Here is a 16,978-nt window from a genome sequence, read left to right on the forward strand (position 1 = left end):
ATGTGTTATATGTTTAGCGGCTAACTCTTACTCAATGTTTCACGAGATCGCATGCTGAAATCTTCATTATCACAAGTGGGATTGATGTAGTGATCCAGGAAGAAGTCGCTGATAAATCTTCGAACCATCAGCAATTCACCAGCCGGGAGCGGTTCAAGGGTCCTCGATTTTAAGATGAGCTGCAATATTTTTAAGATCAGAATGTGCCATATGAGTGGAGTAGAAGATATTAATTAAGATAGACTTACTGGTACTAATTTGCGAGGATCGTCACAACTATCAGCAGATTTGCACATGGAGATCATGTGTCTGCAAACATAGTATCCACAAAGGTTGGTCCCTGCTTCTTGCTGAGGACACTGAATTTTTTTGTACAATTAGTCATGTATTTGTCCTGTTAGGAACAACCTAACCCGTGTTAGATGTATTATTTTTTCCTTTGGACAAAATAGAAAGAGGTTTATTTAGAAGCTTGAACATTTGACTAGCGTAAGGAAAGGTATTTGCAAACTATTGGTTAATTTTTCCAAAAATAACGGATTTCGGTGTGTTACCGGAGAAACGATCTTGTGCTGCACGGGTTGTTCCGTCTTGAACAGGTTCCTTGGTTTAGTTTTCCACAATGCAAGCACACTGCAAATGACGATGAATTTTGACAGCATCAATTATTGAACCAGATATGAATGCAAATTAATTTCAACATCATAGAATTCAATACCTATCCAAGAATTGCTAAACATGCGTCAGATCCTGAGCGTTTGTTGAATCTTTGAGAGAATTGATGTAGTAGACTGTGTTCTTGTTTGGAACAATGAATACCAATATCTAGTGATTGCTACATATTAAGAAAGCCATGAACTTACGAATGATGTCGAAATCTGAAAGACAATCAGTGTATGCGTGGTTGTTTACTTGACTTACCATTAATGATATGGACAGAGAAATGATTCTACATGGGATGTGTTTTCGAAGATATGGAGGACCGTATTAACGGCCCAGTCCTGTCGGTCCATACCATCTAATGATGTGCCATTTGCTAATGTAGGATCTATGAAATACACACTCTCCCTTTTTCTTCTCCGCGCGTTTAATCCCCTGAGAGGAATAAAATGTAGTTAGCTATTTATCATTTACAGCTTTGTATGGAGAAGTTGATCAGAGTTTGTTTAGTACTTACAAAATCAGGCATCTAACAAGAGTGGCATTGAGCACGTTGAAGTTGAAGAAGAGATGTAAGTCATCAAAACTCACATTGATGGAACCAGCATTGTGTCGGAAATGATCCCTATTGTAGTGGACTAGCAAAGCATTATGACCTACTAACATTTGATCCATGTAATATTCATGTAACTCGCGGCAACTGGAGCTGCACTCATCAAAGTATTCACCAACAAGAATTGGCCGGCCATGGACGTAATTACATGCTTCAAGTACGTCTACTTTACTTTTAGCAAGCAACAATTCTACTTCTTCATCATCCATGGCGTCACAAATAAAATTACTCCCTGATTCGTGTTGTTAATTTGGTTCTGGGTGATGAGTGCTTTAAGTAAGAGGCAATTGTTCTCTTTCCTCTTCACTCTCCCGCTACCTTCCTCGTGGTCGTGGTTGTAGCCTTTTTGGCCACTTCCTTCTTGGTAGTTGAAGCATTTCTGGAAGAACGTCTGGTTGCCTCCAAGGTAGACTGCCGAGCAGACGGTGAAGCTTGGACGGACTTCTTAGCAGACGGTTTATCTATGCCAGACCACTGAGCTGGCGGTGCTGATGTGAAGGATTGTTGGGTTGTAGGAGCAGAGACATCGGACTGCTGACCATGCATTGAAGCTATGTCGGGTTTCTGCGCAGGTGGTGCCAACTTGTCGGTGTGCTGAGGAGGCCGTGCCAACGCGTTGGTTTGTTGAGCAAGAAGTGTTGACGCATTGGTATGTTGATCGTGCACCTGCAGACCGATGGACTGATGAGCAGTCGGTTCTAGACCTACAGAATGCTTAGCAGGCGGTTCCGAAGCATCAGACTGCTTAGCAGTCTGTTCCACCAGGTTGGTCTGCTGAGCATGTGCTGCAGCTGGGTCTCCCCCCGCTGCTTCAGCGGCCGGCATCTGAACCGGCGGTGTGTCATCAGTAGTTGTAGGCCTTGCCACTGGCTGCTTTGGGGCGGAGGATTACATGGCATGTATGCCACAAAGTCTGGCCGGCTGATCACAGGTTCATGCATCAGCCCACGAGACCTGCTATGGCAAGGAGAGCGTCACCGGTTGAGGGGCGACGGTGGTTGCTCTTGGTGGGGCTTCAGGAATCTTGTCGATGAACTCTATTTCCTTTCGTGGCCACAGGATGTGATGTAAAAGTGTTTCTCCCAAGGTCCTTTGCTTATTGAAGTCTCCTATAACATTCTTTAGGGCAAATTCATTGAATCCAGGCTTTACTTTAGTCAGGTAGCACTTCACACGGCCCAGCTTCAATGGAACATTGTCCAAGAAGAAGCCATCTTCCAAGAAGGGTGGGCAAACCCAGATTGTTCCACATTTTAATGTACCTTTATAATGTGTAAGCACGCCCTTCAGTCTGTCTTTCACTCCAGATAGATCAGATATAGCATCATCACGAGCAGTTGCAGTCTCGCTGGGGTCAGCTGATGCACAGCTACTCTTGTGTAGTGTTGTCGCACAATAAGCAACATCATCCATGCTCGCCTCCCCTCCCATATGCTGGCTATCTGTCAGTGTTAGAGTATTCTGCATCATCATTGACTCCTCAACATCCTTTCGAATAGCTGGATAAATCTCCTTCTTCAACTTTTCAAACAATGCATTCTGCTTCAATTCACTCCTCACTTTTTTCATGCCGAGCCTCTCTTCTTTGCTGAGTGTGAAAGCCCTCTTGTGCGGGACATTAACACCTATACCCCTTGCATAGCCAGGGGGCTCTTTTGTCTCCAGAGCAATGAACAGAATATCACATGGCCCTGACTTCTGGTAGAACTGAGGGAGTCCTAGATTAGGGGGTATCCGGATAGCCAGACTATATCCTTTGGCCGGACTGTTAGACTATGAAGATACAAGATTCAAGACTTCGTCCCGTGTCCGGATGGGACTCTCCTTGGCGTGGAAGGCAAGCTTGGCAATACGGATATGTAGATCTCCTTCCTTGTAACCGACTCTGTGTAACCCTAGCCCCCTCCGGTGTCTATATAAACCGGAGGGTTTTAGTCTGTAGGACAACATACAATCATACCATAGGCTAGCTTCTAGGGTTTAGCCTCTCTGATCTCATGGTAGATCAACTCTTGTACTACTCATATTATCAAGAACAATCAAGCAGGACGTAGGGTTTTACCTCCATCAAGAGGGCCCGAACCTGGGTAAACATCGTGTCCACTGCCTCCTGTTACCATCTGCCTAGACGCACAGTTCGGGACCCCGTACTCGAGATCCGCCGGTTTGGACACCGACATTGGTGCTTTCATTGAGAGTTCCTCTGTGTCGTCATCATTAGGCCTGATGGCTCCTTCGATCATCAATAGCGATGCAGTCCAGGGTGAGACTTTTCTCCCCGGACAGATCTTTGTATTCGGCGACTTCGCACTGCGGGCCAACTCGCTTGGCCATCTGGAGCAGATCGAGAGTTACGCCCCTGGCCACCAGATCAGGTTTGGAAGCTTAAACTACACGGCCGATATCCGCGGAGACTCGATCTTCGACGGATTCAAGCCCCTGCCGAGTGCGCCACACGATCACGATCAGCTTGATTTAGCTCTATCATCGGACAGTGTTCAGGAGACCGCACCGGCAACCGCTCCGACCCTCAATTCGGAGCCAATTGCGCCATCCATGGATGGGTGGATAGACCCCGCCACGGAGGCCGCATTCTCAGCGGCGCTCGAGCCGAGTATCGACCTTACCCTTCACGGGAGTCGTGACGTCGAAGTGCCAGATTCTTCCCCGGCCATGGACTCGGAACGGCCTGCGCCCATGCATATCGAATCTGACTGGGCGCCGATCATGGAGTTCACCTTCGCGGATATCTTTCAGCACTCGCCCTTCGGCGACATACTGAATTCATTAAAGTCTCTCTCCTTGTCAGGAGAGTCCTGGCCAAACTTTGTCCGGCGGTATTGGGGTGCGGATGACGAAGAAATTTGCTGCCCACCCACCACCCACTTAGTAGCCATTGTCGATGATTTGACCGACATGCTTGACTTCGACTTTGAAGACATCGACGGTATGGACGACGATGCAGGAGACGGACAGGAGCCACTGCCCATAGGGCACTAGACGCCCACTTCATCATATGATGTATACATGGTGGACACACCCAAAGAAAACGACAACGAGGAACGGAAGGACGCAGTGAAGGATCGTTCCCTCGAGAAGCAGTCAAAGTGGTGGCGTAAGCGCCACTCCGAATCCCACCTCGGCAGAAACAATGATCATATAGACCCAGCGATAGAGCAGGGTGAGCCAACGGATGACAAACACGACATTGAACCACTGTCTGACCACGGCAACACGGAGAATCAAACCGAACAACTTGACTCCGGCGAAGATAACAGTCCGAATGACATCACACCGGACAGGAACCCGGAGCAACAGAATGCCCATCAAAGGCTTGTTGCCACTGCGAGGAGTCTGAAAAAGCAGAAGCAAAGGCTCAGGGCAGCACAAGACACACTTTGAATTAGATGGAGTGAAGTACTCAACACTGCAACAAAGTACGAGGGTAGTCACCACACAAAGAGCTACCCGAAGCGAAAGCTGCTACCTGAATTCGATGAGGAGGCCTTAGATCCCCCGCAATGAAAAAACAAAACAGCCATCCGGTCAGATAGACGACCTCGTGGACAACATAGAGTGGCAAACGACGCTGCACACAAGCCAGTACGCGATCCACGTGAGGGCTCGCATCAAAAGGACAGCGCAACCAGATCCATATATGGGCCAAGCAAGCGCGCTCCAGCATGCAATGCAACACAACAAAAATCTGAACACCACAGTACACCCAAATAGAGGGGTGCCGCACACCCCCTTTGTTTCATCGATGAGGTGTTGGACCATGAATTTCTAGAGGGATTCAAACCCGTAAACATAGAGGCGTACGACGGAACGACATACCCTGGGGTCTGGATTGAGGACTACATCCTCCATATCCACATGGCTCGAGGAGACGATCTCCACGCCATCAAGTACTTACCCCTCAAGCTCAAAGGGCCAGCTCGGCACTGGCTTAAAAGCCTCCCCGAAAACTCCATTGGAAGCTGGGAAGAGCTCGAAGACGCTTTTCGGGCAAATTTTCAAGGGACCTATGTCCGACCACCGGATGTAGACGATTTAAGTCATATAACTCAACAGCCCAGAGAGTCAGCCTGAAAGCTTTGGAACAAGTTTCTCACTAAAAAGAACCAAATAGTCGATTTTTCGGACGCCGAAGCCTTAGCAGCTTTCAAGCACAGCGTTCGAGACGAATGGCTTGCTAGACACCTCGGCCAAGAAAAGCCGAGAACAATGGAAGCATTAACAATCCTCATGACCCGCTTTTGCGCGGGCGAGGATAGCTAGTTAGCCCGATGCAGCACCAGCGACCCAAGTACATCCGAAGTCAGGGACGGAAAACGGGAAGCCACGACGCAGCAAAAACAAGCGCCAGAATAAAGAAGACAGCCCGAAGAGCACGGCGGTAAACGCCGGATTCATAAGCTCTCGCACAGGTCAGCAAAAGCTGCCCTCCAAAGGCAACAGAGACGAACTGTCCAGCCTAAACAAGATTCTGGACAAAATATGTCAGATCCACAGCACCCCTGATAAACCTACAAATCATGCCCATAGAGAATGTTGGGTCTTCAAGTAGTCCGACAAGCTCAACGCCGAACACAAGGGGCAGGATACACCAAGTGAAGACGAGGACGAGCCTCGCAAGCAAAGCACTGGGGAAGAGAAGAAATTCCCACCAGAAGTCAAAATAGTAAACGTGTTACACGTGACGAAGGGGAGAAACAAAGCGGCACTCCTAGAGACACATGCCCCAGGGCCTATCACCGCGGAGTTCTGCCACTGGTCGTCCAAACCGATCACCTTTGATCATCGGGATTACTCGGCGAGTACCCAACATGCAGGATGGGATGCCTTGGTGTTAGACCCGATAATTAGCAGATACCACTTTGCCCGAGTCCTGATGGACGGAGGCAGTAGTTTAAACCTGATATATCAGGGCACAATCCGCAAAATGGGGATAGACACAACAAAAATTGGCCATAGAAATACTACCTTCAAAGGAGTAACGCCAGGCCCAGAAGCCCATTGTACGGGCTCCCTGCTACTAGAGGTTATATTCGTCTTTCCCGATAACTTCCGCAGCGAAAAGTTAACCTTCCACATTGCTCCGTTCCAAAGAGGCTATCAAGCACTACTCGGATGCGAAGCTTTCCCTCGCTTTAACGCAATACCGCATTACGCTTCTCTCATACTTAAGATGCCCGGTCCACGTGGCATCATTACAGTAAATGGAAATATTGAGCGCTCCTTGCGCGGAAGACCGTGCGGCTGCCTTGGCAGCCGCACACTAAACGGCCTCACCAACTAGAGCATCTGACAGGTCGTTAAGACCACAGACGCGGTTAGACAAGTCCGGTGCAGCTATATGTAATTGATATAGGTTTGATGGCTATACCCCTATAACAATACAAGGGGCTCAACGCGCGTAAACAAGTGGCAATTAGGCTCAACTTTACTCATCTTGAACTGTACATGGTTTATTTAGTATAACCTACCTTTTGCATGACAACTTTTCAACTAAGTTCCTCTCTTTTTCAGATGACCATCGTGCTACACCCGTCCAGGATACGGCACAATGGAGACACAGGCGCAGACGTGCAGCAGGGACCCGTTCCAAGGATTCTTTTTAGATTAAGACCCTGCGTAAACCTTTTTTACTATCTCTTGTTGATACACATCCCCCGGATTCTCAGTACAATTGAGAAGGATGATGACGTATTGGCATGTGGCCATGTCAGAATATTGCACATACCTGGACACCAGGGGCTTCTAACAAAGGGCACTGTTTAGCCCGGTTTACATCATAAAGAACGAATACCTTAGGGAGTGTTCGGCATCGCGAGTTTGGCCTTATATGCATCAGCTCCGAATCATGTCTTTGGTCAAATGTTGGGTTTGCTCGGCTCCTGTGTTTTGCTGCCTTACGTTCCGCTCTATCGGCTAGGGTGGCACCAGGAGAACTACTGCGATTGTGCCCTAGTTCATCCGGACGAGCACCTTAGTAGAGAAAGTCGAAAACTGACTGTCATGATATAGCGTGAGGCTGGTCAACCACTCGATGACCTAGCAGAATCTTCAGGATTCCTCCGCCTTAACGAAGGGCCGTTTCCCGGCCAGGCATGTACGCACCCCGAATTCGGATGAGCGCGGAGCCACCAGGGGCTATATAGTAGCCCCACTGTCAAACTCCTCTGGCTAAGTGAAAGTGTTAAAGCATTATAGTCTGATTGCCTAGTTCGCTGCGCTATCACCTCCTTAATGGACCAAGACGTTGGATCAAGTGTGAACATGCGTCTTCTGCGAGCACCCCTGCATTATATGCGTGGGGGCTGAAGCCAATGACTGCCATCTTTCACGTTATATACATATATACATAAACGGCCGCACAGGAGGCATCATAGTACTTTCGGGCAAAAGTATAAATACAACCTTGATAAACTCAATAAAACATTGTTTTTACAACGGGAATACATGTCACTCAAACATAATATTCTTCGAGCACTGAGCCTCTATCGAAAGAGCGCCTTCAAGAACTTCTTCAAAGTAGTGCTCGTCAGCCACTCGGCCTATGGCCGAGCTTTGTGCCGCAATAGAGGTGGCATCCATCTCCGCCCAGTATGTTTTGACATGGGCAAGGGCCATCCGCGAGCCTTCTATGCACACCGACCTCTTTACAGCATCGATGTGTGGCACAGCACCAAGGAATTGTTGCACTAAGCTAAAGTATCTATTCGGCCTTGGCCCTCTCGGCCACAGATGATCCACAATGGACCTCATGGCAAGTCCGGATAATCTATGGAGCTCGGCCCACTCGGCCATTTGCTCATTCAACAGCAGCGGGCGGGCTGGAGCATGAAACTGTGACCAAAACAGTTTTTCCACTTCGTGATCTTTCAGATCCTTGAAGTACTCGGCCGCATTAGCAGCACTTGCAGCCAAATCCACGTAGGCGTCTGCAGAACTCCATAGCCGGTCCAGAGGCGCATACTTCTGATCCCTGAACTTAGTCCGCAACAAGAAGGGCTTCCCAGATACAATATCCGCAGCTTGATGCAACTCCTCCTTCGTCACTCTAATTTTGGAGCAGGCTTCCTTGGCAGCCACCCGGGCCTTTTCCAGGTCTGTCGCCTTCGCCCGGTCTTCTTCTTCAAGAAGCTGGTAATGGTCAGTAGCATCTTTCAACTCTGCAGCCATCTTGGCTATTTTTTCTTTGCTCTCCTAATGCGCGGCCTGTTTGGCCCTTAACTATTCGGCCGCCTTTGAAGCAACTGCATTACTACTCCTTGCTTGCTCCTTGGCTCGGGCAAGCTCCGCCCGAATGGTCTCCACGGTGGCAGCTCCATCTGCAGTCACAACATATTAAAGATACTGGCATCATGTTGCTCTTATTATGTGACAATCACCAGAAAAATCACCTACCCTGTGCCTCGTCAAGCCGCTTGTTAACAAGCACGATGTCAGCATCTGCTGCATCCAGTTGCCACCTTAGTTCAGCAAACTCATCAGTCCGGCTAGCCACCGGAGCTTCAACCACCTGCACATGAAGGCGGTTTGGTTATTACCTAGGACTATAATCCTCTGTTTGCCGCCATTTTCAACGACAACTAGAGTCTCAGAGGCTACTATCTACATAGGGCACATCTAAAAATGTGCGGTACTATCAACAATGTACATCATTTCGTGTACCTCAAAACCCGTCAGTAGACTCATAAAGGCTACATGCAACCCACTTTCGGCAGATGAAATCCTTTCAATCACCATACCCATCAACGTGCGGTGCTCTTCTGAGATAGTCGCTTGCTCTAGCAGAACCCTCAGTACGTCCGACCACACACCAGATGGTGCTGGACTCTTTTGATTGCTCTCTTCAAGAGCCGGATACTGAGGACTTCAGGTGGCCATAGGATTACCTTCTGGCCTTGCCGGATCAGGAGAAACCCTCCGTGACGACACCTCGGGGTCGCCCCCCTCGTGAGGCGGTGTGGCAGGGGGAGGCGTTTCGCTCTCCATCATCTCTAGAAGAAGATCCCCTGAAGACGAGCTCTGCTGAGAAGGGCTGAGATCCGAACTGCAAGATAAATGCTTCTATTATTTTCCTCACAAGTAAAGCGAGATATTTTCATTATTAAGTAACATTTTACTTACAGCTCGGTGGAGGGCTGATCTCCTTGAGGGCATAGTGCTGCCAGGGTATCCCCCAGGGCAGGACCCTCAGGCGGAGATTTCTTCCCCCGTTTGGAGACCATTGTCTCTGGGTCCTCAGAGGCGATTCTCTTCCTTCCCTGGGGAGAGGAAGTTTCAGTTCCTCCTCCCCGGATAACTTCCTTCGCGGAGGCGCTAGCCTCCTTGTTCCCCCCTTTATCCTCTCCTGACAGCACTTGATAAGGCGCAATCTCCAGCATCCTAGTTAGCACGGGATTTGGTGAGGTCTCATGGAGGGGGGCCGGACACCTGATAAACTTTGCCTTTGCTATCCAATCCTGGACAAAGAGCGGCTTTTTTAGGGCAACGTTGCTATAAATAAACAGACAGTGTGTTAGGATGCGGGGCTACTTACTTGGGTATCCGGGCGATTGCAGCTCAGACCTGCATCCTCGGTGATGTCTGGACACATTATTTGTGGTCCGAAGAACAATTTGTACATCTCTTCGTGTGTCATGCCGAGGAAATGTTGAATAGCTCGCGGTCCTTCCGGGTTGAATTCCCACATGCGATGGGGCCGACGTTTGCAGGGCTGGACTTGACGAACTAGCATAACTTGCACTACCATAACTAGACTGAAATATCTCTCAAAGAGATCTCAGATACGGCTTTGCAGTATTGGCACGTCCTTGGGTGGACCCCAGCTCAGCCCCTTGCTGATCCATGACATCAGTTGCGGTGGGGGCCACAGTGAAAGGTGGGGACAGCTACCCACTTGGCACTTTAGGGAGCTGTGATGTAGAACCACTCCCGCTGCCACAATCCGGACACCTTTGGGAAGCAACCCTCAGGCCATGGAGCGTCAGCGATTTTGCTTATTTAAGCGCCTCCGCAGGCTGTGTGTTACCCCTCGATCATCTTAGTCTTCACATCGAAGGTCTTGAGCCACAGGCCGAAGTGAGGGGTAATGCGGAGGAAGGCCTCACATACGGCAATAAATGTCGAGATGTGAAGAAGGGAATCCGGGGCTAGATCATGAAAATCTAGCCCGTAATAGAACATAAGACCCCTAACAGAGGGATCCAGAGCGAGGCCTAGTCCTCGGAGGAAGTGGGAGGCGAACACGACGCTCTCGTTGGGTTCGGGAGTAGGGACGGCCTACCCTCGGGCAGGCAGCCGATGAGAAATTTCGGCGGTCAGATATCTGGCCTCTCTCAACTTCTTGATGTCCTCCTCCGTGACAGAGGAAGGCATCCATCGACCTTGAAGGTTGGATCCGGACATAGTTGAAGGTCCGAAGCACCTGACCTACGTTTTGGGTGTTAGAACTCGATGCGGGGGATGGATTTGATTGAGCACGAGAGGGAAAAAAGAAAAAGTCGTGTCCCCTTTATAAAGAGGGTGAATATCAAGCGTCCTCCTCGTAGCCGTTTGGGACTTGCCTAAGATCTAGGAGTCCTACCAATAGGCACGGTTGGGTTACCCATGTCCGTATTGATGAGAATCCCGTAATAAAGGGGACACGATCTTTGCTTCGACAAGACGTGGCAAGGAAACCGCCTCGCGAAACACGCTGAGATTGGTTATGAAAAACGATTCGAATAAAGACCTAGCTATAGTGTGATGTCACATTACGGGGTACGTCAGCAGATTAGATTTATGGAAATATTATTCTCTCTACGGTGGTATGTGGAACTTGTTTTGCAGAGCCGGACACGATCCTTGTGTTCAAAATCTTCTATGAAGTATTCGGAGGAGGAACCCGCCTTGCAATGCCAAAGACGATCTGTGTGCCGGACTCATCGTCATTAAAGCATGGTTCAGGGGCTACTGAGGGAGTCCTGGATTAGGGGGTATCCGGACAGCCAGATTATATCCTTTGGCTTGACTGTTGGACTATGAAGATACAAGATTGAAGACCTCATCCCGTGTCCGGATGGGACTCTCCTTGGCGTGGAAGGAAAGCTTGGCAATACGGGTATGTAGATCTCCTTCCTTGTAACCAACTCTATGTAACCCTAGCCCCCTCCGGTGTCTATATAAACCAGAGGGTTTTAGTCCGTAGGACAACATACAATCATACCATAGGCTAGCTTCTAGGGTTTAGCCTCTCTGATCTCGTGGTAGATCAACTCTTGTACTACTCATATTATCAAGAACAATCAAGGAGGACGTAGGGTTTTACCTCCATCAAGAGGGCCCGAACCTGGGTAAACATCGTGTCCCCTGCCTCCTGTTACCATCCGCCTAGACGCACAGTTTAGGACCCCCTACCCGAGATCCACCGGTTTTGACACCGACAAGAACCTTCCAGGGATCTTGGAAGCCTCTACCATCACTTCATACAGTTTGGTGTCCAGTGCGTTTTCAAAGTAATAAGTTCCGTCATCACGCCTCTTTGCACGTGCCCACAAGTAGTCGTTGGCGCGTTCGCCCCTGATTTCACTAAAAGCCGGATTCTCACCCGCTACTACTACTTCTTTGTCCTCCTGTTCCCATATCAGTTTCATGCCGTAGTATCATGCCACTCCCATACGGTGGGGGTGTATGTTCTTCTTGTGAAGTTTTGATTGCTTGAAACTCTTCTCAGCAAACTCTGGAGTTGCCCTGACCCTTTTCAATTCTGCCCAGTCCGCCTTTGTAATTTGGGGGTATGCGGGGGTTGGGTCCTTGCCTTCACTCAAGTACTTCTTGTACAGCACGTGCTTCCAATTTCTCCAAGCATCCCTAGCCTTCTTCAGTGCAGCGTGTTCCACCTACATTCTCCACTGCTCTGGAACATTGAAGCGATCCATGATCTCCCGGACTATCCTTCGTCGTGTTTCTGTGCCAGCCTTCTGAAACCCCGACATATTAATGTTGAGCCTTGCCCTGCCAACAAATCCACACACACTCCTGAACCTCATGCGTGCTTTTATCTGGTGTAGTTGGAGCCCGGGACTTTAAATCAATCTCGGTAACTTCATATAGACCTTTAGGCTAGTGTGTGGGCTTCCTTGGAGCGTTCCTTCGTGTCCTGGCCGGAAGGGTAATTGCTGTAGCTCTATCCCGTTCAAGACTACTTGATCCCTCACAATCTGCTGAAAACCTGGGGTTGTCCGAATCAAATGAAGATACATGGCATGAATGAGTGTTATCGCTGCTACTCGGCAGCTACAGAGAACACATGCGTAACTCAGGAAAGGAGGATAAGCATAAAACAAACAACTTGGTATCAAGCTTTCTAAACATGCCTTGCAATAATTCAGAAAGTGTACGGCTAATTTGTTAAGTTTGTGTGACTCAGGCGCCCGTGATCTGTAAATAGGCAGTAACTTATTGGAACAAATACAACTTATATGTAGTAAGGAAGGTAGATAATGAACATATATATGCTCTTCGTTATTTTATAGCCAATTTGGGGACATACAGAACGAAATTGGAAGAGGGGTTATAAGGAAATATGCCTCACTGTGATGGAGAGCACTAACTAACAGGCTTCTTAAAGCAAACCCGTACGGACCACATGAGAGGCGAGGGTTGCTGCATCGATATGCTCGAGGGTGGCTGGTGAGCAAATGAAGATGGCGAGGCGCGGGCAGCCGCGTGTTGGGAACATCAGTGGAGGTAGGCTTGATGACGAAGAGCGGGCACATGGCCAAGGTGAGCACGGCGGCGTCTGAGAGGCTTCTGTTGTGGATCTGGTGGGAGGGCGAGTTGGCGAAGGAGATTATGTGGACTAGTTGATTGAAACATGGGTGGACGGTGGGGGGTGTTGGGGACTCTAGGTGTTGGCAGCCTAGGTGAAAAGGGTGAAAAATATCCCCGGTCGCCGCGCGCGCGGAAAGGCCTATGCAATCGGTTGCCTCTAAGCGCTCGTGTGCACAAATAGAATAATTTCGTTTGGAATGAAAACGTGAGTTCATCGTTTTGCCTCTAAGTTTTTCCCATGTAAGCCAATCGCAAGTTTTCCACGGGTTTGATTTGCTGGCGCATTTCAGGTCTTGTGTGCTATATGCAAGACATTTTTTGGCATCTCCCATGCATGTTGGCATATAAATCAATTCCTAGCCGGATTGCATTTCCTGTCAAAAGGGATGAGGATTGTCGTTCGATCTGGGAGCATCCAACGGTGCAGACGTACGACCCGTGGGGTTTGGGTTCTGGCCAATTAGAACGCATGACCCAGATCGAGCGCGCAGCGAGGGGGGCATCGGCGACGGTTTGGTAGGCACGCGGCTTTCGTGTGTGAAACGTGTGCTATTTGAAAACATTTTTTGGGAGGGGCTATTTGGAAACATGTACATGTGTTGTCGAAATGGATGAGGATCACCGTTCGATCAAGGAGAATCCAACGGTGCAGACGTACGATCCGTGGGGTTTGGATTCTGGCCAATCAGAAAGCACGACTCAGATCGCGCGCGTGGCAGAGGGGTGGGGGTGCATCAGCCATGGTTTAGTGGACACACAGCTTTCGTGAGTGAACCGTGTGCTCTTTGAAAACATTTACATTACCTAACATCATATTTTTATTTGAATGAAAACATGAGTTCATCATTTCGCCTCCAATTTTCTTCCATGGTAAGAAATCACGAGTATGGTGGAGTGTCATATACTAGCTCCTTCTGTAAACTAATATATAGTATCATAGAGTATGTACATACCTTCATAGTGCATACATAATATCATAGAGTAGTACGAGCTCCCTCTGTAAACTAATATATATATATATAAGAGCATTTAGATTACTAAAATAGTGACCTAAACGCTCTTAATTAGTTTACGGAGGGGGTATATATCATAGATGACCGTATTTATGACCATGCATGACACAAAGTAGTATAGCATTTATTATTTATATATATATATATGTTACGGTATCTACATATGTTACTGCTTCTTTGCCACATCATCATATTTTATATTCCTGAGTGCATGATATATCGGCTATGATACCCCCACTATGGCCACCCTAATAAGGCTGGTCATAATATGGGAGTATCAAGCGGTACGATGCATGCCAACTAGACTTTTTGGATGATGTGGCACATAGTTAAACCGGAAAGGAGGTAGTATGAGAATAGCCACAATGGAGAGTACAGTAGTAACATACACATATCCCTAGACTATATATGTTACTACACTACGAAAAAATGCACTTCCGTGATGATACGTGTTTGTCACAGTAGGTCGCGTTTTTTGTTATGCATGTACATCCATGACAAATTTTTGACAGAATCAAGATAGTCATACCTGTGCTGTCGTAGAAGTGTTCCATGACATTACCAAAATTATCATCACGGAAGTGTCCACTTCCATGACGATAAATCGCGCGTCACAGAAGTGCTTTCGTCAAGGGTGACCGACACGTGGCATCCACCATAATGGAACGCGGTTAAGCTATCAGGACGGGTTTTGGATCCGATAACCCATGAACAACCCCGACCAATGGGAAATTTCCACGTGTAAAATTCTTATTGGCCGGACGAAACACGTGTCAGCTCGTCAGTGGGTCAGATAGGCGCCTATGATACGTCGACATGTGGCACGGTCCAACAAAGGCCCATTCCTGTGAAAAGGCCGGCCCATTTGACTTGGTCAAAAGGTGGTGGGCCGGCCCATGTAAAGCATGTTAACGGCCTGTTCACATATAGCCCATTTACAGCCCGCTAACCCAAGGCCCGTTACGCCCTATCCGAATGAGGCCCAGTAGCGTCATCTAGGCCACCCAATATGATTCCAGCCCTTTTTAACTTCTGGCCCATGTATGGCCCATGACGTCTTTCGGCCCATATGAGGCCCTATCTAACCCTTGGCCTATTAACGGCTCGTGGTGAAACTAGCCCGTAATGAACAGTGTATCACTTTACACCCATTAACGGCCCGTGGTGAAACTGGCCCGTAATGAACAGTGTATCACTTTATACCCATTAACGGCTCGTTGTTCCGTTGGGCCGTTTCTAGCCCATGTTATCTTTCGGCCTTCTCAGAGCCCATTTATTCTTGGGCTCATTTCCAGCATTCATTTACTTACGGCCCGTTACTGTCATTTTCTACTTGTGGGCCAAATTCAGCCCGTGGTTACAGTTGGCCCGTTTGTGGTCCGTTAATACGTTGGGCCGTTTTCATAGCGTCATCAAATATGGCCTATTAACGATGGCCTGTTATGGTCGGCCCATGAACGGATGATTCCAACTCTAGCCCATTTACGGCCATAATGCGGCCTGTTATTGGCCCATTTTTGGCCATCGATCATACTGCCCATATAAGGCCCATTGATGATACGTCCCGAAGAAGGCCCATTGTTTCTACGGCCCGTAGAAGGCCCACTGTTTCTATGGCCCGTAGGAGGTCCAGTGTCACTACAGTAAATATTAGCCTGTGGTTATTGTGGCCTAGTTTTAAAAAATAGGTTATTGCAGCCACTAGCAAAACCACAGAAAAAGAACTGCAATGACTAGAAGCAAACAAATAAACAAGACAACAAGGAAATAAATAAGCAAGCAACTTACGCTAGGCTATCACGGCTATCACACATATTATATCCACTGGGCATCAAAGTTCGCCACCAGTGCAAATAAACGCACCAACAAAAGAATATACAAAACTGAGAGCACTTTAGAAGGCACTAGGCCTATCTAGGTCTCCCCCCCCCAAACAGCTGAAGAAGTTGAGTAGACCTCAGTTGTGTCAACGATAGATGCATCAACACTAGATTTAAGGCATGATGGTGCGCACGGCAGTCCTTTGACATCTTCATTGCATCTTTGACTTCAAGTCGGAGCTGAGCTGAAGCAAGCCTTTTCGCTTTAAGTTGAGATTGAAGAAGTCGAACTAATTGAGGTAGCGACTGCATAGAGGTTGTCTCACACCTGCTGGTGAGTAGCTTCAACTCACTGTCTTCATCAAGACAGGACCTTGGGGTCATCTCGCTGTCCTCAAGATGGTTTGGCTCACTATCTTCCCTACAGTTCTGCCTGGCATAAGAGATACGAGTCTGAAAGAGAAACAAGGAGACACGTAACAGGTTTCAAAATTATATAAGCAAATAAATGGATCTGTTCTGCATAAGGAACATGTTTTTACAACTACAATTTGAAACTGGTAGTTGTTGCAAACATCCAATCAGATTTAAACAGCAAAGCAAACAACAGTGGAGGAAATGATGCCTATCCAAATCTATACTAGAACAGAGTTTGAAGTCTTGAGAAGGATGAACTTACATTACATGTTAACACGGGCTGGACAAAGGCCTTCTCCATGTTGATGGAAGGATAATTCAATAAATTCCCCAAAGAAAATTCTTTGTAAGTGTTGCCATTATTCTACATTTTGCAAAGAGTAAATATAGATCAAATAATATTGGAAGAAACAGAGGATAATGAAGCTCAGGTGCAGACTAATGATACATAATTAAGTAGCAATTAATTAAGTACAGCGTTACAAGGCAAAAGGGAGAGAGGTACTGACAAGAGCAATGCAGAGCCCATTATTGTTTTGAGATCGTATGATCCTTTGAGCAAGGAGATTCATCTGAAATTAGTTTTCATACAAGAGAGAAGGTAAGGTACAAGCAGAAATTTAGGAGTT

This window comes from Triticum aestivum, chromosome 2A, assembly GCF_018294505.1.
Source record: "Triticum aestivum cultivar Chinese Spring chromosome 2A, IWGSC CS RefSeq v2.1, whole genome shotgun sequence".
NCBI classification, from domain to species: domain Eukaryota; kingdom Viridiplantae; phylum Streptophyta; class Magnoliopsida; order Poales; family Poaceae; genus Triticum; species Triticum aestivum.